General features: G+C 48.6%; 1 protein-coding gene across 5 annotated transcripts in view; it reads right to left on the minus strand.

Annotated features, from left to right (window-relative positions):
* Window positions 1-27,293, minus strand: part of TIAM2 (TIAM Rac1 associated GEF 2) — a 161,201-nt gene that overhangs the window by 87,479 nt on the left and 46,429 nt on the right. For 3 of the 5 annotated variants that reach the window (XM_079779697.1, XM_079779696.1, XM_079779698.1), the window contains one exon: window positions 20,131-20,215. The gene's annotated coding sequence lies outside the window, so the exon portion shown is untranslated. Of the gene's footprint in view, window positions 1-10,443; window positions 10,652-18,548; window positions 18,609-20,130; window positions 20,216-27,293 lie in introns of those variants that run through there. The other 2 variants (XM_079779700.1, XM_079779699.1) reach the window with 2 other exon arrangements.

Here is a 27,293-nt window from a genome sequence, read left to right on the forward strand (position 1 = left end):
TTTCGGTTGTCACACTGGGATCATGTGACTGGCATCTCATGGGTAGAGTTGAGGGATGCTGCTAACCATCCTGTAACCCACAGGACAACCCCACAACAAATCATCATTTGGGCCCTACGTCCACACTATCAAGGCTGAGAACCCTGCCTCCCCGTTACATTGCCTGTCTCATTAAAAACACTAACGTACAGAACAAATATGCCTAAAACTCTAAAACAGAAGCATTCGAGTCAAGGATCCAACTTCCACCTCTGTAAATACTCCCCGTGCCTGCTTTTCTCATCTTGCATCAATGAACGGCACCCAGAATCACAAACTGAATACCAAGACTGGAAGGAGCTCGTTTCTACGCAGGGAAGACCGGAAGCCAATCTGTACGAAGAGGCAGGCGGAAGGAACATCTGTTCCCCGCAGGACGGTGCTGAGGAAGGGTGAGCCTTATACACAGCGTGGGCAGAGCGCCAGCTGCTGCCGGGCCTGCACAGCGGGCACCCACTGCGGAGGGCCACCGGCTCTCTGGCAGTTCAGCAGGACCCCTTCCAAGTGCTTGTTCACGGATGAATGGAGAAGACAATGAGCAGCAAGGAATGCCCAGGGGCAGGAGCCATGCAGGCATGGCTGGCATTCAGAGGGGAAGTCATAAATTCCACGGGGACAATAGCCCCGCAAAGCCGCAAAGCACGGTTCACCGCCTCCGTGAGCCAGCTCACACAGGCAGGGTCAGCGTCACACCTGGTTCAGGAAGAGGGCTAACAGCTGCAGCCTGGCTTACAGAAGTGCTCATCGCACTGTGGGTCATGAGACTCACGTAATGACTCGAGGCCAGTATTGGTAAGTGAATAGAACAGCATAAAAACAGAAGAGCAGAGAATACAATAAAATGGAAGAGAAAATAAATGAGACCAAATTGTTCTAGGACCCTACATTCTTATGTGTGGGTAGCATTTGCCTGTGTAGTGGCTGTGCAGTGGAAGTATGTATCTTGAGTGAGGGTCCTAAGCAGAGTTTGGAAGACAACGACATACAGTCACAGTCACAAGTGGCGGTTTCGCCAGAATGGCGCATCCCGTCCAATAAGGCCCAAGGACAACCAAAGTCGAGAGAGTCCCGAAACATTGGAAAAATCACTGCCCACGGCGAACACTTGAGCTAGACACAGGAAGAATGGCCATCACGAAGGTCAGTTCTGGCCCCACAGGTTAGGCCCGAGGTCCTCACCCTTCACATTCTACCGCTTAAGAGAGGCTTTCCCTGGACAGTCACGTTATTCCTGTGAACGTTAAAAATGACCCCCAGAGAAGCTAACGGAACTGAGTGGTGAAGGATGAGTGGGATTCTGCTGGATGAAGACAGGAAAGGGCACGCCAAGGAACAGGGAAGGGCACGCCTAAGACACGGCACCCCGTGACCGCTTGCTGAATCCATAAATGACCGAGTCAGCGAGTGAACTAAATGGAAAGAGTCCCCCCCCCCCCAGCCCCAGCACCCCTCTATTCAGGAATGTGATCAGGGCAGCAGGGCCTCAGCTCGGGGGTCAGGGACAAAGTTTAGAGAGATGAGGGGAAGGGGAGAGGAAGGGGAGTGAGGGAGAGAAGGCTGGGGAGACCTGGACAGTCATTTGCCTGTTACCCCCCCACCCCACCCCTACCCGACTGTCCTCAGAAGCACCACAGTGGACACCATGCCCTAGGGACCCTCTGGGATGCCGTGAGGGAAGGAATCCACAGTGGGCACCAGCTCAAAGATCAGCGTAGGAGCCGCGTTGGCAAAGGAGGAAAATGTTCTTAGTGTTGGCAGAAACTTGGGCAAGTGAAGGGAAATACTAGTAACAGTTCCACTCACCAACTCCACACGAGTTTTCGGAAGCGCTCCTCCAACATCTCCCTGGGTGCTGGGCACTGGGAGAAGGCAACAGGGCTGGAGGTCGGGCCCCTTCCCCAAAGGGCGGGCCCGCGTGTGCAGGCAGGGAGCGACGAGCAGCACAAAGCATTTGTAGGATCAACAGGCCGTTTAGGACAACATCAGCGGGACGGGGTTTATGAGAGAGCGGTGAGACAGCGACCCCACAAATATTGCTGGTATGTTTTTGGAATGTCAGTGAGTGGAGAGGCCCAGCTAAACGGAGCTGTTGGAGAGAAACTAAAAATATTTGGGGGATTTTTTAAAAAAAAACCTTCATTTCAATCAAAATTACAGAGTTAATACAGGCTAGAATTTTTAAACCCTGGTAAAGATAAAACGTTTTTCTTTTAGAAATGATCAAAGTGCCTTCATTTCCCGCATGATATCCACCCTCTTTCTGGCATTTTTAAAATATATCCAATGTTCAGCCCCACTCTGCCTTTTCTCCCAAGTCTACTTCAAGGCTCGTCCACAATTTGGTCAATGTCCTGGTCTCTACGAACCATGAGCTGCTTTGACTGCCAGAACCAACAAATTGCAAGATTCAAAACGATTGGCATGACTTTTTAATAAGCTTTTTGTGTAACTTTCATGAACATGAGATTCAAAATGGTTAGCATGACTTTTAAATAACCTCCCTGTTTTTAATGTTTATGAACATGAGCCATTCCACAAAAAGTGAGTCTAGGCATGGGGAGGCACTTCTCAAGGGACCCTCCCAAAACGCTCACAGTGGGAAACATCTCCCAGGGACACTTTGGGGTGCCACCGGGAAGGACCACAGGCTGTAGCCACAGGCCTTCTCCTCCACTCGGGCCTGTCCATCCGGCAGCCACGTGCTTCCGAAGCAGGCTCCGCGGTCCTAAACCTCAGTCACATTCTGTGACCAGAATGCACCACGGTAATTGTACCAAGTTATTCTTGGCAAAATGTCTCTCCATTATACACTGTTCCATTTAAGTCACAAAATGAACAGGCTTACACCGCACACAGTGCCCCCCATTTTAAATGGGCGCTTTCTTCACCCCCACCCGTGTACTTCTCGGCTTGGCTGGTAGTCCGATCTGAGAGTTCAGTTCTATATGTGTATGTCTTCAGGCCACACTGGAAATTGTTCTTGGGCCTGCGTTTAAAAGCAAGCCAATTACTGCTGAGTTTTTTTTGTTTTTATTCATAAATTATATGATTATTCGCAACAAACCTGGTAAGATTTTAGCTAGAAACTTTTCAGAAACTTTCAGAAAAAAAATTGAAAAGTACTAGTAGGTATAGTTTAAATTTCATAATTTACAGGAATTAAAAAAAAATTTTGAAACCTAATAATTCTGAGCTGCTGTGGGCCAGGGCTGCCCGGGCACAGGTACCCCAGCGGCTCCCATAGTCATCTCTGGTTTATGGGAAAGAAAACTTGAACCAAGATCAGTCAGGGCAAAAGTCAGATTCATACCTGGATTTTTTTAGTATGACTTTTACATATGCCATTACATCAAAATAGTTTTACAGTTTTCTGTGCTTTTTAACCCTGAAATTACTCCATATACTTTTTTTAAAGTCTAACACCTTTCAGGCTCCTCTCTAGAAGGATGGATGTGATCTATGCCCCCTTCACATGAAAAGCATCGAAAAAAGTCTTTTCCTAGAGGCATCCTTTTCCCAGACAGCAAGAGGCTCCCACAGCTGAGGAGGGAGAGATGAGAATGAAATCATCTGAAATCTTAAGTGAACTGAGGAGCATAAAAACTAAAATGTATTTATTTTTTTCTATTGCTTTACAAAGAACATTGCACAAATGAGAGTTTTGTTTTCTTGACAGTTTGAGCTTCAGGCCATCATCCTAAATATCAATGATAACTTTGAACACACCTCCTCCCAAAGACTGTGAGGATAGGCCAGGCCAGTGGTCGGCAAACTCATTAGCCAACAGAGCCAAACATCAACAGTACAACGATTGAAATTTCTTTTGAGAGCCAAATTTTTTAAACTGAAACTTCTTCTAACGCCACTTCTTCAAAATAGACTCGCCCAGGCCGTGGTATTTTGTGGAAGAGCCACACTCAAGGGGCCCAAGAGCCACATGTGGCTCGCGAGCCACAGTTTGCCGACCATGGGGCCAGGGGGACCAAGGTCACGTGGATGGGGATGCTCAGACCACAGAATAATCAAGGGACATCTTTCTGAAGCTTCAATTTCATTTAATGCTAAGCAATTTTAAAATTGCTTCCCTAATAAAGAAATACATATCTATCATAAACTACATAATTTACCTTTTTTAAAGGTAAAATATAGGAGTTCAATGATATTGAGCATTTATAATAGGTCGCTTTGGCTACATCATCAGGTGTCCTGGGTAAGCTACACTTGCAATAATTAATGCAATACATGTTTAGTGAGCAACTACTCTGTGCTACACACTGTTCCAGGCCTGGGGATACAGCAATAAACAGACCCCCCAAAAATCCCTGATCTCATGGAGCAAAAATCCCTGATCTCATGGAGCTTATATTATAGTGGGGAGAGATGACAAATAAAAAAGGAAAATAAGCACTAGTATACATTAGAGAGGGATAAGTACTTTAGCAGCAGAGTAGAGAAGGGAAGGGGGAAATCTATAATAATGAAAGCATAATATGCTAATTAGACCGGATGACCTTCCGGACGAGGCCGGGACTGCAAGGGAAGCCCAGATCCCGGGTGCCAGAGGGAAGCCGGTGCCAGCAGCCGGGGGAAGGAAGGCCTACTCTTGCACGATTTCGTGCATCAGGCCTCTAGTAGGTAATATGAGGGGAGGGTGCTGTCATTTAGAAAGGAAAATACAGGAAGGCCTCCCTGAGTGGTGACTTTTAAGCAGGAACTTGCAGGAGGGGAGACCGTGTAGATGCCGGGGAAAGAGCATTGGAAACGGACGAGAGAAAGTTCAAGTGCCCAGAGAGGTGGGACAGGCAGGAGGCCAGTGTGGCTGGAGCAGCAGGGGTCAGAGAGGGGACAGGGAGCCAGAGAATGCAGCCCAGAGGGGCATTTTAGGGACTTTGGCTTTCACATTGAGACTGAAAGTCATGATTAGAGGGCTTTGCCTTGAGAAGGCTGACCATGGGGCATATTCTGTGGCTGCCCTGCGGATCTGGACTGTGGGCAGCCAAGTGGGAGCCCTGGGGCCTGCTAGGCTAATTCAGGTGAGAGATGATGTGGGTCGGAGTCAGGTGGGAGCATAGGAAATGGTCCCGTCAGACAGAGTTGAAGAGAGAGCCAACGGGATTGGGTGGATGGGAGGGAGGGGTGACAAGCCACGAGAGATAAGATTTTGAGTGCAAGCCATGTGAGAATGGGGAAGGCGACGTAGAGCAGGCTTGGGAGGGAGGCAGGGTGTGGGTTTCTGCATATGTCAGGTGTGAGTTGTCTGTTGGACGTTAAGGTGGCAACGTTGAGTGGACAATCAGCTAAAGGAGCCTAGAGTTCCAGGAAGAGGTGGGCTTAGGTACAGACTTGCTAACATGCTTGTGAAGATGGTATTTAAACATGCACAGATGAGCTCCCCAAAAGAATAAGTAAACACAGGAAAGAGTAGAGGTGCAAAGAGGCCCTGCAGCACCCCAACATGAAGAGGCCAAGGAGATAATGAGAAACACATGAGGGAACAGAAGGAGCAGTCGGCAAATCAAATTAAAAGGAAACCAAGAGAACATGTCGTCCTCAAAGCCAATGGGGGGGGGGGGGGGGCGGGGAGGGAGTCATTTTAGGGAGGAAATTGTCAACAAGAGTCAAATCGCAGAGGGCGACTGCTCTTGGACGAGGGCATGAGGAGGACTCCTCCAAAAGCCATCACCCTCTGCGATTTGGTTCAAAGAGCAAGGACTGAGAGGAGAGCCCAGGAGGTGAGCCGTGAACTTGACCAGAGTAGAGTGGGGTGGAGACAGCCGGGTTGGAGTGAGTTTGAGGATGAGGTCCATGAAATTGAAGAGACTGGCAAAGACAACATGCTCAAGAGCTTTCCTGTAAAGGAGAAAATGGAATCAGATGATAGCTAGAAGGATGAAGAAACATTGTTTTTTAAATGTTGGTTGTTGTTGTCATGTATGTGAACCTTAAGGAAAAATCCCTGCATGCGAGTGGGATGCTTGGAAAGAAACTCTGATGTGGCAGTGGGGAGAGGGGCAATTGCTAGTGGTGTCCTTGAGTAGCCAAAGGGAATGACTCTCATGCCCACGAGGAAGACTCATCCAAGATCAGTCGCCCTGTACGTTAGAGGATGTGAGAAGGACATCTGAGAACAGCTGACTATACTAGTATACACATGTGGTAGGGCACTAGAGAGCATCAACTGCCGTGAGGAAGTCTTTGGTAAATTGCTTATCACTGTGTCTACTTAGAATTTCCATTTTCCCTCTTCTAAGTCACATCCTATATAATAAAAGGCTAATATGCAAATGGACCGAACAGCAGAACGACCGGTCGCTATGACACGCACTGACCACCAGGGGGCAGATGCTCAATGCAGGAGCTGTCCCCTGGTGGTCAGTGTGCTCCCACAGGGGGAGCCCCGCTCAGCCAGAAGCCGGGCTCATGGCTGGCTAGTGCAGCAGCAGTAGTGGGAGCCTCTCCTGCCTCCGCGGCAGCACTAAGGATTTCCCCTGAGGGTTCCCAGACTGTGAGAGGGTGCAGTCGGGTTGAGGGACCCCCTCTGAGTGCACGAATTTCGTGCACCGGGCCTCTAGTGTGAAAATAAAAACGTAAGTGAAGGTTTTTGCTAGGTTCCAGTTATTTCTGGGGTTCTGTTATTGTTGTTTTGTATTTAATTTGGGCGGTTGTTTTTGACCTGTTGGTGGTCAATCCTATCAATTTTCAATAAATTATGCATAGACATATATGTGAGTGTGCATGTGCGTTCCATGAATTTACGTCCACTTGTCACAAAGTTCTTTCTTCTCTGCTCCCTCTTCAGATCCCGGGTTCCCTGGTTCATGGCTGTTGCTGTATAATGTTCCTCTCACTCATCTCTAAGATGCCTTTTTCTGCTTTCCGGGAGTGGCTACAGACGACTTGAAAGCAAATCTATTTTCATTCTCTCCATTCAGCGTTTCCTTTCATTGGCTTTTGTCACATGGATTTTTCGCTTTCGCAGCTGCACACTCCATACCTCTTTAGCCCTCTTCACATCTGTTTTAGAAACCTTGGCTCTAACAACTCTGCAGCCATGGAGATGTGGCACGGTCACGTACCAAACAGCAGAGGGATCATCTTCGCTTTCCCATGCTGTCCTGAAGATACCCGGGATCCCAAAACCTTTATTTAAGTCCTAGGAACGCCCTGGGTCCGTTTCCTCCTGACACTATCTGTAGCTCCTACCGCATCCCTTCCCGAGAGTCAGAGGAGAACTCGTCTATCACTGCATCTGTAAGGTTCATTTTTCCGAAAGCTCCTTCATGACCTTGGCCCTGAAAGCTGAAGCCCACCTGCGGTGTTGTTGTTGTTGTTGTTTTTGTTCCCTTCCGTAGCCTGGCTCTCCTCAGGAGGCTGGGAACTACCAAACCCTAACCGTCTTCCATTGGAACGGGATTGGGATCGTGAAAAACCTCCTACTCTAAGGCTGAAACCAGAACGGACTGGCAGGGGAGGTCTCATCCAGGCTGCTAATCACCAGCGGCTGGAGTCCTCGGTCAAGGGGAATGAGGGCCACCAACCGAGTGCACAGCTTTGAACTTCACTAGGATCCGAGAACAACAAAAGCCTTTGTGTTGTCTCTGATTCGAGGTTTACTTCTGTCTGGCTTGGTAAGTAGGCAGGTAAGCAGAGGCAAGAAAGAAGGGAGGAAGGAGAGGCTGGGGGGGGGGGGAGGACAAATGGAGAGATACGTGTGTATGTACAGTATAGGTACATATGCACACACATACATACTTACGTATACACATACACGTCTGTGGTAATTTACGAAGATATCTCAGGATGTGCCAAAGTATTTGCAATTAAAGAAACAGGGAGTGTTAGGAAAGGACCAACAGGAAGCCTGGGATCTCCCTCCAGATCCACAACCGAGCATCTCCGGAATGCTGGGCAAGCCGCTGTGTTCTTGTCCTGTGTTCTTCAGTTTTCCCATCTGAGAAACTGTCTAAGGTCCCTTCTCGGTTCTACAATACTTAAGGTCGGTACGGAGCTGAAATCCAGTATAGGTATATTCCTGGGACGCCAACGTTAAAGCCTCCATTTTAGATACGACCGAGTAATCAAAAGACACTCACCCACCATTATTAGAAACTCAAACTGTTACAACACAATGTTTAGTACTTCTGTGTGTCAACAGTCAGAAATTCAGGTTCATCTGCCTCTGTTTTATTACTTTTTCCTGTCTCTAATTTTTTTTTTTCAATTCCATACCCTAATCTTTTTTAAGCCATTCTTACCTTGCCTCTTATTAGCGTACACTTAATATCAAATGAAAAATACCCATTATCACTGACATTATTCTGAATGTCCAAAAGACTTGTTTTAAAGCTTCCATAAAAAGGACATAATTTTTATTTAATTGAACAGTTGAGCTAAGCGATCGCATGAACGTGGTTTGCTGTCTCTGAATCTCACAAAGTGGGCAGACCTGCGGGCGCACGCGGACGCAGCACCGTGTCTCAGTGAAGGCGTGCGGCCTTCCCTGTCAGCCCCCTCTGTGCTCCCCCCACGCCCACTCGTGTCGGCGGTAGAACGGGGTGGAGACGGTGCACTAACCTTCAATCTCTGCAAAGGGACCATGGCTCTTCTCAAACACAATCTTGGACCTCCAGGACAGAACCATCTGTTTCACTTAGTGGCTAAGTGGGGGCCACTTTGCAAGCGCAATCTCTTGGCAAGGAGCCCGGCCCTTATCTCCACCCCCAGGCGCCCTGAGCCAGGCCTGGGTGAAGGAGGGGGCTTTGCAAGCCACTCCCTCCACCCTGAACTCTGCAGACAGGTGTCATCGATTTGCATCCACAACACTCTTTAGTCTGGTCCCTGTGGACTGGAGTCATGGGCTCTTCACCAGACCTCAGTCTGTGCCCAGGAACTCTGGTCAAAATCAAAGCCGGTGACAAGCGTCAATGCGGCTCCAGAAGAAGGCTGGCAACGCTTGCTCTGAACCTGCTCTAGACGGTTGCAGGCTGTGTCTCAGCAGAACATTCTAGATCCAACGCAAAAGTACTAAATAGGCGTGGCTCATTGGTGGAGCATCGACCTATGAACCAAGAGGCCACAGTTGGATTCCCCATCAGGGCACATGCCTGGGTTGTGGGCTCGATCCCCAGTGTGGGGCGTGCAGGAGGCAGCCGATCAATGATTCTCTCTCATCATTGATGTTTCTATCTCTCTCTCCCTCTCCCTTCCTCTCTAAAATCAATAATACATTATATATATATATATATATATATATATATATATATATATATATATATATATATATTTAAAAGTACTAAATAAAATGTTACCAATGTGTCTGCTCATTCTAAGCTCCCTGGACAACACTGGCCATCCCTCCACCGCTAGCTGACACTGCTGTAAAGGAAATGAAGGACCCGGGGGTGCCTGAGGTCGCCACGCAGGGGACACGGCCGGAGAACACGCCGCCCACCCTGAGCTGACTCACAGCCCCATCGCCGTGAGCGAGCCGAGGACGCCGGGCCGCAGCGAAACGCTCTGACTTGTTAGGAGAAACTCCAGCAGCTGTGCAGCTGGCCCCTTACTTTCCAGAAATTCTATAAATAATCCTCCGAGCTACAGCGACTTCAATAGAGCTCCCTATTTCTGTCTCTCCACCTACCAATTTTCGGAGAATTACATGCTTGGCCAAATGAACGTAAAGCGGAGGCAGCCCCATGCCAGGCCGGCTTCCCGGGTCCTGGCCGGTAGGCTCCGTGCCGGGACAGACGCCTAATGAATGAGCCGCCTCGGAGGGATGAGGGGTGACTCAGTCACTCTGCTTACACAAGGTACCCCTCCTCCCCAACACACACACTCAGATCACAGCGGATTCCACTTTTTCAGAAAGCTCGAGACAAAAGTTAAGGACAAACTTGAACAAACAGTGAACCTCAAATTACAAGTCTGAAAAGTAACTCGTCGAGCAGCTCACTCAGCTCAAAACGAAGGTAATACAACGTCCAGGAAACTACAGAACACAGACTCTGCCACATTTTAACTTCCCTGTGTGTCTGGTAAAGATAAGGCGATAGTCATTAATGCCTTCACGTGGTCATTCTGAGAGCTGGTCCTTTCTCGAGATATCAGCAAAAATAAATCCACGCAATATATACATCCGCTTTGGGGGGATTCATTAGTAGAAGGAGGTGGGCAACGGCAATCCATCACGAGTAGGTGTGTAAACCATACAGACACCCCAATTTCCAGGTCCCATTCCCCCAGGCACAGCAACGTGTGCAGCCCACGAACAAAATAATGTAAAACACAGGCAAGTGAGCGCAGGATGAACTACCGCCCAAAAGAACATGTCAAGAAACATTTCTGTCTCACATGTAAAATCCCGTCCCCGCTCCAGAAGCGGGGAAATACACCCTGTCCCCTTACCTTCGCCCAAACGGGTGGCCGCAGCCAGCCTTTCTCAGACTCTGTCGGTGAGAAGAGCGCGTTGCAGAGTCCGGGGCTCCGTCCCCGGCACCAGCCCTCCTCCCCGTCTGCCCATGGCCAGGCAGGAAGCAGCGTCTGACTTCCAGCGCTCGGCCGTTACAGCTAAAAGCGGATCCTGTGCGAGGCTGCCTGTATTTTTGTCTGCCAGCTCCACGCCCTCGCCGTGTTCCATTTTTTCCATTGGTGGGAGAGCGTGATGCAGCCTCCCCAGAAAGCGGTTTTCCATGGGCTGCCTGGAGCGCGCGGCCAGCACAGCCCGGGGCGGCCCTCCTGCCGCCAGGCTGGCCCATGACTGGGCTGCTGTTGGAGCCGCATTCCAGGATCACCACCAAAACTCCAGAGGAACGCCGCCCGGGGCTGCTGCATAAAGGCTCACTCTCTGGGAGGGAGCCTCGCCTGCTTTTTTTTTTTTTTTTTTAAGCCTTTTCAGCTGGAAGAATGCACACCTACCATCCTTGTGTTTAAAAACGGGAGTAAACATTCTGTCTCCAGAACCACAGCCGGAATGTTACGGTCATAAAGCCCTGCCTCAAGAGCAGCCCTTCAAACCCACTTTGTGATTTGCACAGTATCGAGTGTGCACTTATGCTAGGCTCCGTGCGGGGTCATTTCATCTGTGAGCTGGCTGAGCTGCGGTGGCCGGCTTTGACGGCCTTGTTCTCCCCACAGGTCGTTGGTTTAGCACAAATAGGCACTAAGTGGCCTTTTACAAGGTGGCAGGCCAGAGGTGCAAGTGTTCTTTAACCTTTTGCACTCTGATGTCGAGTGTGACTCGACGTGGTTAGCATTAGAATAAAGGAATCGAGAAAAAAGCAAGCGAGTGCAAAGGGTTAAGCTCTGCTGCATCTTTGGATGAAAGGCCTTCAATGTCAAGTAGGCCCCCAAATCATTTTATGTTAGTTATTGGGGAGAGGGCGTGAATGGGGAAAAGAAGAATTCTATCTCTGTAGTTGTTAAAATTTTTAAATTATATTCCATAGAGAAAAAAACAAAACATGTAAGCAGAAGTTTTCAAGTTGTCCTGGATAAACATGTGACAACGTTTTAAGGCAATATTTTCATTATTTTTAAAATGTGAATGGATCTGCATATGCAATAAGATTTATGCTTAATATTAATGATCAGATTCTACTTTAGACATATATATAAGCTTTAAATTCCTTATCTTCATGAAAATGAATCATTACACACACACACACACACACACACACACACACACACACACGGAATGTTTTCTCATCCTGTTTCTATGTAGTTAATATATACTTGAAGCTATGTTTTCTAATCTTAATTGGCAAACAGTATGACCATCCATCTACTAGTTATAAAAATTAATCTGAGCTCCACAAAAAATTTAGTGTGAGCACAGAACCAAGGGATTTTTAGTGCTGCTGGAGTAGACTTGCAAAACACTGCCTAACCCAGTCCCCTCGCTTCTTTATGGACAAGTAACCAGAGACCTTAAGTGACTTGCTCAAGGTCACACAGCTGGTCGGCAGCAGGCAGCAGAGCCAGGGCATGCCACCCAAGTAACCACAGCCCCCGGGACTGAAGTCAGAAGGTTGCCACGGAAGCCAAGTCACATAACAGAAAACATGGGGATTCCCAAAATGTTCACTTGTGTGTGTGTGTGTGTGTTTAAAATATACTCTGGGTAAACACGGAAGAAGTAAGAATGCTTGAGTCATTGGAGTTCCTGTTCCCTTAGATCTAGCAACATCACTTCTGTTATTAACAAAAAAAGTAAAATGAACTATCAGCCAGCATGTAACAAGCATATTTCTTCCATAGCACCTTGAGACAAGAACTACTTGATATGAAAGGAGAGGATTTTTATGTCCGAAGGAAGAAGGAAATTTAAAGAGATGCGCTTCTAAGGTTAAAAAAGTTATCAGAAGAACAATTAACTGCATGGAAATATTTGCAGGCCTGTTCTATTCCTGCCTCTAGATTTAAGACAATTCTGACCTTTTGACACATGTTATACACCCATCTCTGTATGCCAGAACTGCCTGTAATTTGAATGATCTCTAGCATTCCTCAGACACTGCCAATGGGTTCGCATTGTCTGGTTCCATTTTATATCACTGAGGTCACCCAAATAATTTTAGTTCTATGAGTCCATAAAGTCACTTGGGGTTTCAAACTATGTAAGATTTCTCAAGTTCTCTAGACTTTGCCCAACTACTCTCAATTTAGTACTCCATTCTAAAATTACAAAAACCAGCATACTTCCAAATCATAAAACTAGACTTTATCTAATGCCTCATTCTGAAATAATAATGCAGGTCACATGTGTTAACATCTAAAATTAAGTTCCTGGGCAAAGACCTCCGAGAATTATGTAAATTACTACTTAAGAAGTATCCTGTCCTCAAACACACAATGCAAAATGGCACATGTAAAAGCAAATATAGCAAAATGTTAGCAGTTATAGAATTCAAGTGGTAAGTTTATTGTTCACTGTTCAAGCCTCTCAACCTTTTTATATTTTTGCAAATTTTCTTAATAAAGGGTTTGGGAGAAATGACATATGTAACACAAACACACACACATGCCCGCGCACGGGCACACACACACACACACACACACGCACACAGTCAACTTGATAGAAACAAAGAGCAGAAAAGTGGTTGCCAGGGGCTGGAGGGTGGGCAAAACAGGGACAGGTTGGTAAAGGGTATAAACTCTCAGCTACGAGATTAATACATCCTGAGGCTCCAGTGTGCAACATGGTGGCTACAGCTGACAAACTGCATTACATAATTAAAATCTGCTAAGAAAGAACTGTAATGTTCTCATGTATATATATAACATACATGTAGAAATATAAAAGCTCTGTGATGTAGACTTAAATGTCTTGCAATTTTATATGTCAATTATACCTCAATAAAGCGAAAAACCTTTTAAAACATCATGTTTACTACATGGCTAGTCAAGACTAACCCAAAACTGTTGCGAACCTAGTTGTAATCAAGGACATGAATATCCTGCACTCTGCTATCACAAATCATAATTTAAAAAATGGGCCCAGGGCGTAGTGGGAATATCGCAGGCTTCAAAACGAGCCGACGGCCTTAGCCCTGCATCTCCCCGTAACTTAGATGCCTTCTGAATCCCATCCCCTTCACCGTAAAATGGGGTTGATAACAATTACGCTCATTTCAAATAAAAATATAAAGATGTACCAATCTATAAACAGTTATAAGGAAAACTGACATTAAAAATACAATTGCTGCCCTAACCGGTTTGGCTCGGTGGATAGAGCATCGGCCTGCGGACTGAAGGGTCCCAGGTTCGATTCTGGTCAAGGGCATGTACCTTGGTTGCGGGCACATCCCCAGGAAGGAGTGTGCAGGAGGCAGCTGATCGATGTTTCTCTCTCATCGATGTTTCTAACTCTCTCTCCCTCTCCCTTACTCTCTATAAAGAAATCAATAAAATAAAAAAAATATTTTTAAACAATACAATTGCTGAAGTAATGCGAGCAGTCAGAAATAATGGCTTTGCTTAAAATTCAAGAAACTCGACTCCTTCCCATATTCTTCACTTTTTAAGTCAAACACACAAAGTTATAGAAAAAAAAAAAATGTCCCGTGAAACCTAATTCTTTATTGAGTCGATTCTAAGGATTTCATTTAGTAACAATAAATAAATATAAAATAGCAATAACAAATAAAGGTTAAAATATAAATTACATTTATCCCAACAGGATTCCAAAAGATTAAATACGCTCACAAATATACACATCACTTTGATAAAATTACACAAATGAGCAACGACCCGTGATACGCGCCCAGGTAATGAACTTGAGTCTATTTCTCACGGAAAAGCAATACTTTAACGTAGGCTCAAGAAACATGGAATTTGAGAGCTACGCCGTTGAAAAATGTTCTAGATGAAGGCAATACTAGGAGAAAATGAAGCGTGAGAAACACGTATTCATGTGAAATTCCTAAAATCCACAGAGATCCGACTTGGGGAGACAACTTTTCTCCCCATTTCATCAAAAGGCACAGACCTAGCAAGTCTGTTTCTGAAGCCAAATGCTCCAAACTAGCCCAGAGAACTCAGTGAGAGTGCAGGGCTGGCCTCCACGCCTCAAACTGCCCTGGTTTGGAGGTTTCACCTCCAGAGTGCATGGCTGAAACCCACACAAAAGTGCAACTGACACGTGCAATTCATGTGCCCCCCAGTCATGTTCCCAGGGGCCAGCAAATCAGCTCAGGGCCCAGGTGTTAGAGGCCCTCTGCCCTGACCTCAGACCCTGCTATGTGGCACTGGACCAGTCACTTAACCTCAGGTTCTTAATCTGTAAAATAGGAGTAATTTACCTGCCTCACAGGGTTGCTGTAAGAATTGAGTAAAGTAACACATGTAGATAGTTTAACACAAGGCCTGCCTGCAAATGTAAACTCCATAAAGCAGGGATCTTATTTAAAGCGTTTACTGGTAAGCCTTCTACTTTAATCAGTACCTGGCACATGGCGAATGCCCGTGGGTGGTGAGTGAGTGAGTGAGTGGGTAGGTGAGTGGGTGGGTGAGTGAGTGAGTGAATGAGTGGGGTGAGTGAGTGGGTGAGTGGGTGAGCGGGTGAGTGGGGTGAGTGAGTGAGTGGGTGAGTGGGTGAGCGGGTGAGTGGGTGGGTGAGCGGGTAGGTGGGTGAGTGAGTTGACTGGGTGAGTGAGTGGGTGAGTGGGTAGGTGGGTGAGTGAGTGAGTGGATAGGTGGGTGAGTGAGTGAGTGAGTGGGTAGGTGGGTGAGTGAGTGGGTGAGTGGATAGGTGGGTGAGTGGATAGGTGGGTGAGTGAGTGAGTGAGTGAGTGGATAGGTGGGTGAGTGAGTGAATGAGTGAGTGGATATGTGGGTGAGTGAGTGAGTGGGTAGGTGGGTGAGTGAGTGAGCGAGCGGGTGAGTGAGTGGGTGAGTGGATAGGTGGGTGAGTGAGTGAGTGGATAGGTGGGTGAGTGAGTGAGTGAGTGAGTGAGTGGATAGGTGGGTGAGTGAGTGAGTGAGTGGGTAGGTGGGTGAGTGGGTGAGTGAGCGGGTGAGTGAGTGGGTGAGTGGATAGGTGGGTGAGTGAGTGGATAGGTGGGTGAGTGGGTGAGTGAGTGAGTGAGTGAGTGAGTGAGTGGATAGGTGGGTGAGTGAGTGAGTGGATAGGTGGGTGAGTGGGTGAGTGAGTGAGTGAGTGGATAGGTGGGTGAGTGAGTGAGTGGGTAGGTGGGTGAGTGGGTGAGTGAGCAGGTGAGTGGATAGGTGGGTGAGTGAGTGAGTGGATAGGTGGGTGAGTGAGTGAGTGAGTGAGTGAGTGAGTGAGTGAGTGAGTGAGTGGATAGGTGGGTGGGTGAGTGAGTGGACAGGTGGGTGAGTGGGTGAGTGAGTGAGTGAGTGAGTGAGTGAGTGAGTGAGTGGATAGGTGAGTGAGTGGGTGAGTGGATAGGTGGGTGAGTGAGTGAGTGGACAGGTGGGTGAGTGGGTGAGTGAGTGAGTGAGTGAGTGAGTGGATAGGTGAGTGAGTGGGTGAGTGGATAGGTGGGTGAGTGAGTGAGCGGGTGAGTGGGTGAGTGGATAGGTGGGTGAGTGAGTGAGTGGATAGGTGGGTGAGTGAGTGAGTGAGTGAGTGGATAGGTGGGTGGGTGAGTGAGTGAGTGGATAGGTGGGTGAGTGAGTGAATAGGTGGGTGAGTGAGTGAGTGGACAGGTGGGTGAGTGGGTGAGTGAGTGAGTGAGTGGATAGGTGAGTGAGTGGGTGAGTGGATAGGTGGGTGAGTGAGTGAGTGAGCGGGTGAGTGAGTGGGTGAGTGGATAGGTGAGTGAGTGGGTGAGTGGATAGGTGGGTGAGTGGGTAGGGAGTGAGTGAGTGGATAGGTGAGTGGGTGAGTGAGTGGATAGGTGGGTGAGTGGGTGGGTGAGTGAGTGAGTGAGTGGATAGGTGGGTGAGTGAGTGGGTCAGTGGATAGGTGGGTAAGTGGGTGAATGGATAGGTGGGTGAGTGGATAGGTGGGTGAGTGAGTGAGTGAGAGGTGGCAGTGACGTTGGTGACAGCGGAGCGGTGAAAGGAAGGACAGGGCCTGCTGTGGTTGATATCCAGTGACAGAGCCTCTTAAGCCCCTTTGTTTACAACAAGCCTCCACGTGTTATCTATGCCGACTGAGCAAAACTTTCACAGTTTCTGCTTAAAATCCCAGCTGTTCTCACATCCAAGCTGCTTGGCCTCTAGAAAATGCCGGAACAGCCCATGGCCAAGCATCTTGTATATCAACAGCAACTTTAATAAAATTCAAAATGCAACCCGAGCATGGTAAGCACTGCTTTAAAGCCACAGAAAATCTAAATTTCATCATACTTTTCCTAAGCAGCTCAAAGTCATCAAACATGTACAAAAAACTTTTAATGAAAATGAGGGATTCTCCGGCACAAATATTTATAAAGTCCAAGTGGTACCTTACATTACATACAAAGCAGCCCCAATAATTTAACCAAATGATCAGTTCATTCCTTTTGCAAGAATGAGCAAATATTAAATGACATAAAAATTAAGATTTAAAAGTTTTCCTTTAAAGGAACTTTTATTTAGTATGTCATTATATTCCAATTAAGTACATCTCGACAATTTACAATTACTGACAGTGTATAAAATCCTAAATTCTGAAATTAAATAGAATGGTTTATAACAAGTAAAGGTAATGTTTTATATAAATGAAAAAAATTCATATTAAAAATCATGCTACCAAAAATAAAACTACAAAATGAGTTTCAGCTAAGGTAAAATGAAATTTTTCAGTAGAAAAATGTCATTTAGGGAATATGCTTATAAAATTCTGGCTTATAAATACTAGCCACGAGGCACATCTGTTTGGAACATGTTGGAAGGGTTATATGAACGTTTAAGGAAGCCCAAGTCACCTGCCCAGAGCTAAATGTAATTAAAAGGGGTTATAGTCAGACTCTCGGTCCACTCACAATATTTTCTTCTTATAAACTGAAGTGCAACTGCTCAAGCTGAAAGGTTCCTAATCAGTTTAATTCCTGGAATAATTAGATCTGAGTTTTCGAAAGAGACGGTGGAGGTCATCTATCTGGCCCAATCTTGCTTCTCATTTGAGGCCCTCGCACAGCAGCCTGACAGATGGGCCGCTCTCGTCCACCTACGGACACCGAGTGACGGGAAGCTCATGGCCCCATTAGGGAGCGCATTCCGCTGTTAGCGAATTGATAGATGAGAACTCCTTCAAATCAGGGACTTCCCAGGAGCCACCCTAAAATCACTCCACTAATTAGGTCCAGTCTTTCCATCGTTATCAACACACACCCCTCTCCTCTCCTCCAGCCAGTCACCCTACAAACAGCAAAAGCCAGCTCTCCTGGTCCGTCCTTCCCTCCCCACCTCCCTCCCTCCCTCCCTCTCTCCCTCCCTCCCTCCCTCCCTCCCTCCCAGTTTATCTTCACCATGAAGGCAGGACCCTTGTAAAACAGAATAAACAAACAAAAGCACATTATATTTTTAATATGAATTTTATCCTTTATATAAAACATTACCTTTACTTATTATAAACCATTGTATTTAATTTCAGAACTTAGGATTTTATACACTGCCAGTAATTGGGAATTGTCAAAATGTGCTTAATTGGGATATAATGACCTACTGAGTAAAAGTTCCTTTAAAGGAAAACTTGCATTAAGAATGTTTTAAATCTTAAGTCAAATGCACACGAGAGAGTCCCAAGACGTCGGTCTGTGCCCCTGCGGGCGAAAAGCACGGTCTCTGGGTAATCCCACCCAGAGTACATGAGGTGACACACCCTCATCTGTGTGGTGCCAGAAAGTCTAGGGAGCATTGGGGGGTCCCCCTGGAGAAGGCAGAGTGCAGCCTCGTTCCGGAGTGCACATGCGTGTGCAAATCACACACTGTCCCCGGGTCACGGAGCCAGGAGACCCAACAACTGATCTTCGGGAAGGAGAGGGATTTTGCTGCTGAAAGAGAGAAAATGGCCTCAAATCAAAGCAAAAGAACTGTGTCTGAACACAGAGAGAAATTTTTACCATCCAGAGAGGGGGCCGGTCACACGGCTCCGGGGCTGTTGGAAGCGTATGAGCGCGCAGGCCTGAGGGCTGTATTCTTAAGAAATAGAACCCATTTGCTTGCCAATTAAATGTGTGCAAGCATTCTTCAGCACACAACACACTCTCTGTTCCGTTTTTCTTGAAATATGAGACTCTGCGAAAATATCTTTACTTTTTCCACGACTAATACGGAAGTAGAGGCAACGTTTTCAGTTTTCTCCTAATTCTACTGTAAGGAAAACAAATTAGGTAAATGAAAAAACTCCGTGTTGGGGGCTCTGCGTGACCATCCACAGGGGCCGGCAGCCCCCCGGCTCCCCCTGGGAATGCAGAATTTTTAAGAAACACTGAAAAATACTGCTTTTATGTAAAACGTTCCAATATTAAAGGCAGACTTGTTTTAAGGATATTTAAATTATCCTAGAACCATCCAGAAGCCCACCAGCTTGCACCACTTCTGATGCCAACAACAACACAGGAAAATTTTAAATCCTGAAAAATATTTTAGAAGAAATCATGAATCCTGAGTATCTCCTCCGGTGTGAACAAATTTCTCACCGGGGGACACTGAGCATGGCGCGCAGCAGCTTCATTTCGCTGTTAAGCTCATTACATATTTAGGCAAAAAAATACCTGCTGGGCCCGACGCTGGCGGGCTGTGGCGCTACGTGAGGACAAGGCGGACCAGAGTCCCGTGACTGTGGGACGTCTGGTCCAGGGAGGGCGACAGGCAGAGCAACACACCAGGGAGAGCCCACCGGGCAGGGACCAGCACGTGGCAGAGGAAGAAAATACAGCGGCGCGGAGGCCGGTGGCTGGGGAGACGGCCTCTGGGAGGCAGCCCTGGAGCCGAGAAGGACAGGAAGCCGCCGGGAAAGACGGGCCGCGGCTGCCTGGAGAGCCTGTGCGTGTCTGTGTCAGCACAGCCAGCGTGAACTGCAGGCACCGCGCACGCGTCCAGGCCAGCGCCTGCACCCATTCCCATCGCGGCCTGGCCAACCGGTCGGCGTTCCTGCTTGAGCACTTAACCTGCAGCACCAGCAGGTCTTCTCCCAGCACGTCCCAGCCAGCACCAACAGCCTCAGCAGCCTCGGCGGCACCTGCTTTTCCTCGGTGGGTTCCTAGGATCCGCGTCTCCTGAGCTTCCCTGAGCCTACAACTCCAGCCGGAAATCGCACGCTCTCAGATGTGCTCTTCGGCAGGCGCTGCTAGTGGGTTTGGAGTTCAAGTGCGGGCTCTGTCAGGCCTGGGCACGTAGGGAGGCCGAGGTGAGCCCTTCTGGCCGTGGCTCCCAGAGGGGAGGGCGCGCAGCCTTCCGCACAGCGAGGATCACCAGCCCCGTCCCATCAAAGAGCATTGGGAATAAGCCACTCGGACTCGGCAGCCTATTCCCTGCAGGCGCCGCGGCCACCAGCACCTGAGCAGTGAGCGCACTGTGGCTTGCCCCACGCAGGTCCACATACAGAGAGCAGTGAGCAGAGGTACATGGGAAGCAGACTCAGAGGACGTACAGACTGACAGGTAGTAAGGCCTTGGAGATGCCCAAGTGCCTGGAACTTACCCCTAGAGGAGTGTGGGGGACACTGTGGACCCATTCATTCATCCAGAATGGGCTGGCTGAAGAGGTGTCTTCGCGATTCAAAGCCCTGGCAACAGAAAACAGAAACACAGATGGGGTGAGAAACAGTGTCTCAGGATTAGAATTTTGTAACGCAAGTTCAATTTCTCAGCATTCTGCCATGTCTTGTGTTTGATACAAAAAGGGAGCATCAGGAAGAAAAATCAAGGGTTAAGTCATTAGCGCTAGAGGAAATCTGAGGGTCTCCCCACATCCTAACCGGAAAGTAGATTTACTGCTTCATCCAATAACTTCATATGACCAAGCCATTTTGCAGATAGATACATGGAGGGAGGGAGGAAGAGGAAGGGCAGGGGATGGATGGATGGACGGACGGACAGACAGACATCCTACTCTGATCAATCCACTAGTCCAGAGGTGGGGGTAGAGCAGTGAATAAGAAAATCTCTGCTCTCACTGAGCTTCATTCAAATGGGAGGAAGCAGTGGAAACAAAACTATAATAATAAAAGCGTAATATGCTAATTAGACTAATAATAAAAGCGTAATATGCTAATTAGACCAGACAGCCGAACGACCTTCCGGAAGTCATTCCAGACATCCTTCTGGACGAAGCCGTCATGGCAGGGGCCAAGGCAGAGGTGGTTAGGGGTGATCAGGCAGGCAGGCAGAGTGGTTAGGGGTGATGAGGCAGGCAGCTGAGTGGTTAGGGGTGATGAGGCAGGCAGGCAGAGTGGTTAGGAGCCAGCGGTCCTGGATTGCGAGAGCTGCAGGCCTGGCTGAGGGACACACACACACACACACACACACACACACACACACACACCGCCATGCACAAATTTCATGCACTGGGCCTCTAGTAGGTAAATAAACAAATCAGAAAGACATCCTACAGTGATACCTGAGATGCAGGGTCAGGAAGATGAGACAGTGACAAGTGGCCAATTTAAATGGGAAGCTCAGGAAATGTCCTCGAGGTGACCACTAGGCTGAGATCTGACTGCTCTTTCAACGTTGGGGTCATGGTCCCTAACACATGGACCACTGATCCCTTGGCAGAGGGACCAACCAGAACCCTAATAAGAGCCAGAGTTCACGGACAGTTACCATGGACTGTGGGGCAGAGTTCAAATGCAGGTAGGAGTTCTGTTACTTATTAAGCAGGAGGTTTATGGGTCCTCTCTGATTGTGGAGAGCACTACCTCTTCCTCTGACATGATGTCTAGTGATACATTAACATTCATGGCCCCATTAGCCTACACACCAGAATTGTTCCAAGTGTTAGATTGCTCTCAGAGAGTAAGACTTGCCTTTCTATAAGACATTACTTGCCCTCTGCTATGTACACAAGATACTGCACCATGGCAATAATTGTGTGCTGTGGGTCACAGTCCTTGATAAAGAATGCAGACTTTGGAGCCACAAGATCGAGGTTCAGCCCCCAGTTTCCCCGTTAGCACCGGAGTGAGCCCAGCCCGGTGGTTTAAACGGTCTGAGCCTCTGGTTTCTTCAGCTCTGAAATGGAACGGATCTTCGCTACTTTTCTTGGTCATTCTTAAGCATTTAGTAGTTAATGCACATAAAGTGATAGAGTGTTCACGAAATGTTCAAAGCAGCAATATATTACTTTCATTGTAAATAGTCACTATTGGGAAATGATTATCACAATGACTCATGCTATAGAAATACACCTATATAAGTAGGCACAGCAGCGATAATTTCATTTACAGGATCATAGACTAACCTTTGAAAACCAGCCCAACTCCTGGTCACTACAGGTGAGAATTTAAAGCTAAAAGAGGAAGACTGGTTTGCCCAAGGTGATATAATTGGTTCAGAGAACATTTTAAAATATATATTTGGTCAAAAATGCTTGCCTTATAAGGCAAATCCTACACAGGCCGACATTTTGGATTCACTTTGTAATTAAACCATCATGGACAGGAAAGCATGTTTCAATGGTACAAATGTAAACTGGAACAAGTTTCAGTGGAACCTACCTAATACTTTATACCAGGGGTCCTCAAACTTTTTAAACAGGGGGCCAGTTCACTGTCCCTCAGACCGTTGGAGGGCCGGACTATAGTTTAAAAAAGAAACTACGAACAAATTCCTATGCACACTGCACATATCTTATTTTGAAGTAAAAAAACAAAACGGCAAAAACACCCGCATGTGGCCCGCGGGCCGTAGTTTGAGGACGCCTGCTTTATACAGACCATTTTTAAAAGCCAAGATTGTCATATTTTGCTGATGGTATTTTACTGACCAAGAAACTAGGAAATATCAGATCCGCCACATTTTAATTTTTCCAATGAGAATAACAGATATTGCGGCTCCTGCACCTGTGACACAACAGAAGCTTTCTATGCGTTCATCCTGAACCTCTGCCAGTTCATGAGGGTGACAGCTTCTTATCCCCCGGGCCTTTGCACACGCTGCTCCCTGCTGGGAACGCCTCCCTGCGGAACTCCTCATTACCCCTCAGACCCAGCTTACGTGTCTCCTCTCCTGTAAAGTCTTCCCTGACCCCCTACCTTCCTCCCACCAACACATGAAGTGTACACCTCTCTCCTTCACCCCACCTCGCTACCTCCTACAGGCAACTGCACCGTAGCTATTTCCTTTTCACCTGTCGGTCTCCTTAATAGAGGTTAACGACTTTGAAAGTCTCGGGCTCATCTGACTTATCTTTACACATGGTGCTTAATAAATGCATGATGAACGGACGGACGGAAGAAGTGACGCATCAGATGGCTAACACGACATGATTTAATTTTAGATTAGCCTGCTTTTCCATCACGAGACATATTACAAGTAACACCACAACTTACAGGACAAAAAAAAGGGGAAGTTACAGCTTAGCTCTGTGACCGTTAATGTTATGTGCCAACTTGGCTAGGCTATGGTGCATAATTGGTCAAATGCCAGCCTAGATGTTGCTGTGAAGATATGTTTTAGATGTTGCTAACATTTAAATCGGTAGACTCTGACCAGAGCTGATTATCCTCTATACATGGGTGGGCCTCACCCAATCAGTTGAAGGCCCTAACAGCAAGCACCGGGGTTTGAAGAAGGAATTCTGCCTACAGACCCCAACACAGAAACCCTGCCTGACTTGCCCACCTCCTGCCGTGCAGAATTCGAACTCATGACTGCAACAACTTCTGCCTGAATGTCCAGTCCGCCAGTCTGCCCCCAGACTCACCGGCTCCCACTACAGTGTGAAATGATTCCTTAAAAAGATCTCCACGGCTAGCCCGACAGACAGGCCCTGCTGGCTCGGTTCCTCCGGAGAATCCCGAGTAATAATAACTGTTAATCATTTTGGATTGAAACCCTCTCAGGCAGGATTCCAGAATGTTTCCGGTGAGAGCACACTGATTTAAACCCTGCTCCTTTTGCAGCTGAAGAAAGCGAGGCCCACAAAGGACCAATGAGACCTGGCCCGTTAGCGGTGGGAAAGACTAGGGCTAGAACTCAGACCGCCAGACAGCTCCATAGCTGTGTGCCAGAACAGACGGCTGTGCCCCAGGGACAAGTCAGTGGATCTTCCTTAGGTCCCAATGTCCTCCTCACGACCTTGTCCACGCTGTGTGAGCATCCCAGGGCCGCCTGAACAACGAGTCTCATCGGGTTGGATGAAACATAACCCACCTTCAGCAGTGGATGTCTCTCAGCTGTGTTATTAGCAAGATATTCTCTTACTCCAAGGCATTAGATAAGACGACAGAGGGATCGCCCGGCCGGCGTGGCTCAGTGGTTGAGGGTCGACCAGGAGGTCACGGTTCGATTCCTGGTCAGGGCACGGATGCCCGGGGTGTGGGTTCAGTCCCCAGTGTGGGGCGTGCAGGAGGCAGCCGATCAATGATTCACTCTCATCATTGATGTTTCTATCTCCTCCTCCCTCCCTTCCTCTCTGAAATCAATAAAAATGTTTTGTTTTGTTTTTTTAAATATTTTTATTGATTTCAGAGAAGAAGGAAGAGGGAGAGAGAGATAGAAACATCAATGAGGAGAGGGAATCATTGATTGGCTGCCTCATACACGTTGGACCGAGCCCACAACCCAGGCATGTGCCCTTGACTGGAATGGAACCTGGGACCCTTTGGCCCACAGGCCAAGGCTCTATCCACCGAGCCAAATCGGCCAGGGCTGTTTTGTTTTTTGTTTTTAATAAGACTACAGAAGGATCTGACAGGGCCTGCTGCACATTGAAGCCTATGAGATTCCGGGCAGTGCTGGGCCCACGACGTCTACGACAAAGCCCTGGCAATCCTACGTCTGTAGCTACAGAGCGTGCTCCTGTCTGTAACGGCGCCTGGGACCACGTGTGGACACGGTCCTCATCGGCGGCTCCTCTCCTGCTCGGCCCGAAAACCAGCCAGTCCCGGAGCCTCTGAGCCTGCTGCCCCCTGACGTCATCTTCATTGAGGATGAGCCTACCTGACGTCTTCTCCCGGGGCTTCATGATGAAAAGATGTTCGATTTTCCGATGCCAAAGGCTCTGCCCCCGCGCCTCCCCTAAGAGCTGAATGTAATCGGACCTCCCGCCACCTCTGGGCTCACAGGAAGGCCACGCCCAGGGGACGCTGCGCCCGTCCATCCAGGAGCCTGCTGTCAGGCCCGGGCCCGGCTCACAGGGCTCGGCGCTTCCACGCGGGGCCGGCCGGGGGACGGTCAGAGCCGGCAGCACCCAGCACAGCCGCCAACACGGTCACGGAGAAGCAGCTGGGGAAGAGAGAGAGCAACTTACCTGACCCCAGGCCTTCTAAGGCGCTCCCGTGGACCAACCCGGGGAAAGGCATGCCTCTCTCACTGAGACATTTCTCTCCCACGTTCACGCCTTCTTCCATTTAAACCCCTTTGTCGCCCCATCGCCCTGAATAAAGCACGTTTTAACGTTTCTGGGTTCACTTTAGCCTTGCTATCAGCTGCCCGGCTCATCCATCAGAGACTCCGCTCGTGTCTGCCCTCGGTGTCTGCGGTAAAACAATACAGTGAGTGGGAAGTTTCCCAGGAGCCAGAAAGGGGCCAGGAGCAGAAATGTGACTCTGTCTCCTTTAACCCTCGTGTGACCGGGTCTGTGCGATCGGGCTGAGCCCCCGCAGGGCCCGCTCACAGCGGGATGTGCATGATCTCAGCCTCTCGGGCCCGGGGGCGGGGGGGGGGGGGATGCAGAGACACAATGAACAAGCCGCTCTGCGATCCACCGGGGGAGGGGGGGGGCTCCAGGTGAGGCTGCCCCCCCGACGTGCTGTGCGCCTTCCATTCAGAACAGCTCTCCCGCCTCTCACGCCGGCACCAACACCGGTTCCTGCACAAAGAGCTCGTGGAATCAGATGCTGCCGTCACAAAGGAGGCTGCAGAACGTGAGACGGTCCTGATAGAAGGAATGATTTCAATGAGAATAGGAAGTTTCAGTCTATCCTCCCCAACGGCAGGCGTGTGTACACGGAGCGCGGTGTTCACCGCTCACTGCGCTCCAGGCACAGCAAGGCCCTTGTTGTCTCTGAGACGGCGCGTGGGAAACGCACCCACAAACAGCCAATGGGCGGCGGGAGCAGGACAGGGTGTATCCCTCTGGGCCACTGTATTCCCCAGGCTGGCTTCTGTCTAGAGTACGTCTTCCCTAGCATTCCCACCAAGTTCATGTATCCGGGGACAAAACTCAAGATGCAAACGTTAGCACAGGATAGCCTGCGTGCAGGGCATTTACTCAGTTATTACATGCAAGGCAAGAAGTATCTGTTGAACATCGATTGTGTTCAAGGCACCATGCTAAGTGTTGGGAATAGGACAGTGGCCGAGAACCTGCTAACGGTCTCACACAGACTGTAAAGCCATTGGTCACAATGCCCTGTGGAGAGGATGTGGTCCAGAGGGGTAAGATGCTCACAGGAGTGGCCCGGAGCCCAGTCTTCACGTAAGACCCAAATACAGTGAGAGTAATGTGCGCACCTCAAAATGTCCTTCTATTCAGTGTCCCAGGTAGAGCAGGTGGATCTTCCTCCACTAGGATCCTAGGAATGTTTGAAACCAAGTCCACATATTCTTTAACATGCTCCTGTGGAGGAGGGCGGGCCGTCGATGCTCCCTACCCCACCCCCACCGCCGCCTCCCTGTGAACCTGCTTCCCGTGACCCTACCGGATGTCCGCCGCCAGGTCAGAGAAGGCCGCGAATTCACACGTGGCATTCTTGGGGCACTGACCTGAAGCCCTGAGGCAGCACAAATGAGGCATCACATTGGTTTCCTTGAGCCCTATGTCTACCTGACACCTGTCGCCATACCTTCCAGTGCATGAGAAGACACTGCTAACAACCCCATCCCATCGCTTCCAAGACAAAGGACACTATTCAGCATCGGTGTCTTAAAGCCTCCACTGAACTGTGGCTTCCACGCTGAGGGATGGCCCTCGTCCAGTTGACTGACAGAACTCATTGAATGACTGGGGGGGTGGGGGGGTGGGCGGTGACTTTCTTCATTAGAGAAACCACAATATAGTAGTTCCTTACCACGTCCAAGACCACCGCACCCACGCACCAAGACTCACCTGCGTTCAGCATCAAGGGAGGCTCGCACCCCTCACAACACGGTACGGGGCCTACGGAACACAGGTGAGCCAGGCAAGCACCTCCTGCACGAGAAACTCAAAACTGTGCGGGACCAGGAGACCACCTGGATGATTGTCCTGCCACCTCGACTTCCTCTTCCAGCCCCATCAACACTCAGAAACATCCCATCCTCACACCAGCATCTGTTCCACGAGGGAAGAGGAGGGAGAAGAAAGGAAGAAGACTCATAAGCAAGCACACCAAGATGCCTGGAGTTGGGAGGAAGGGATTAAAAGGGAGCAGGGCTCAGCCTCACAACTCCAAGGCTGTCTGCTGGAAAGTGGCATATCATGGAAAAGAACGTTGTGGGGGTTTTCCAGAGGATTCGTTCATAATGACACCCCATCATCACACAAGAGCAGACTGGGATCGAGAAAGATGGCCCAGAAATGACACCCGCCAGAGCGTCACCGGGGGTGGGGGTGCAACCCCAGGTGAGTTCAGACAAGGGTGGCAGGACATCAGGCTGGGCAGAGCAGGGCGGCCTGGCTGGCGGACCAGGCCTGGAGGGATGATCCCATTTGGAAGT

Source organism: Cnephaeus nilssonii (genome assembly GCF_951640355.1).
Source record: "Cnephaeus nilssonii genome assembly, chromosome: 9".
Lineage (NCBI taxonomy): Eukaryota > Metazoa > Chordata > Mammalia > Chiroptera > Vespertilionidae > Cnephaeus > Cnephaeus nilssonii.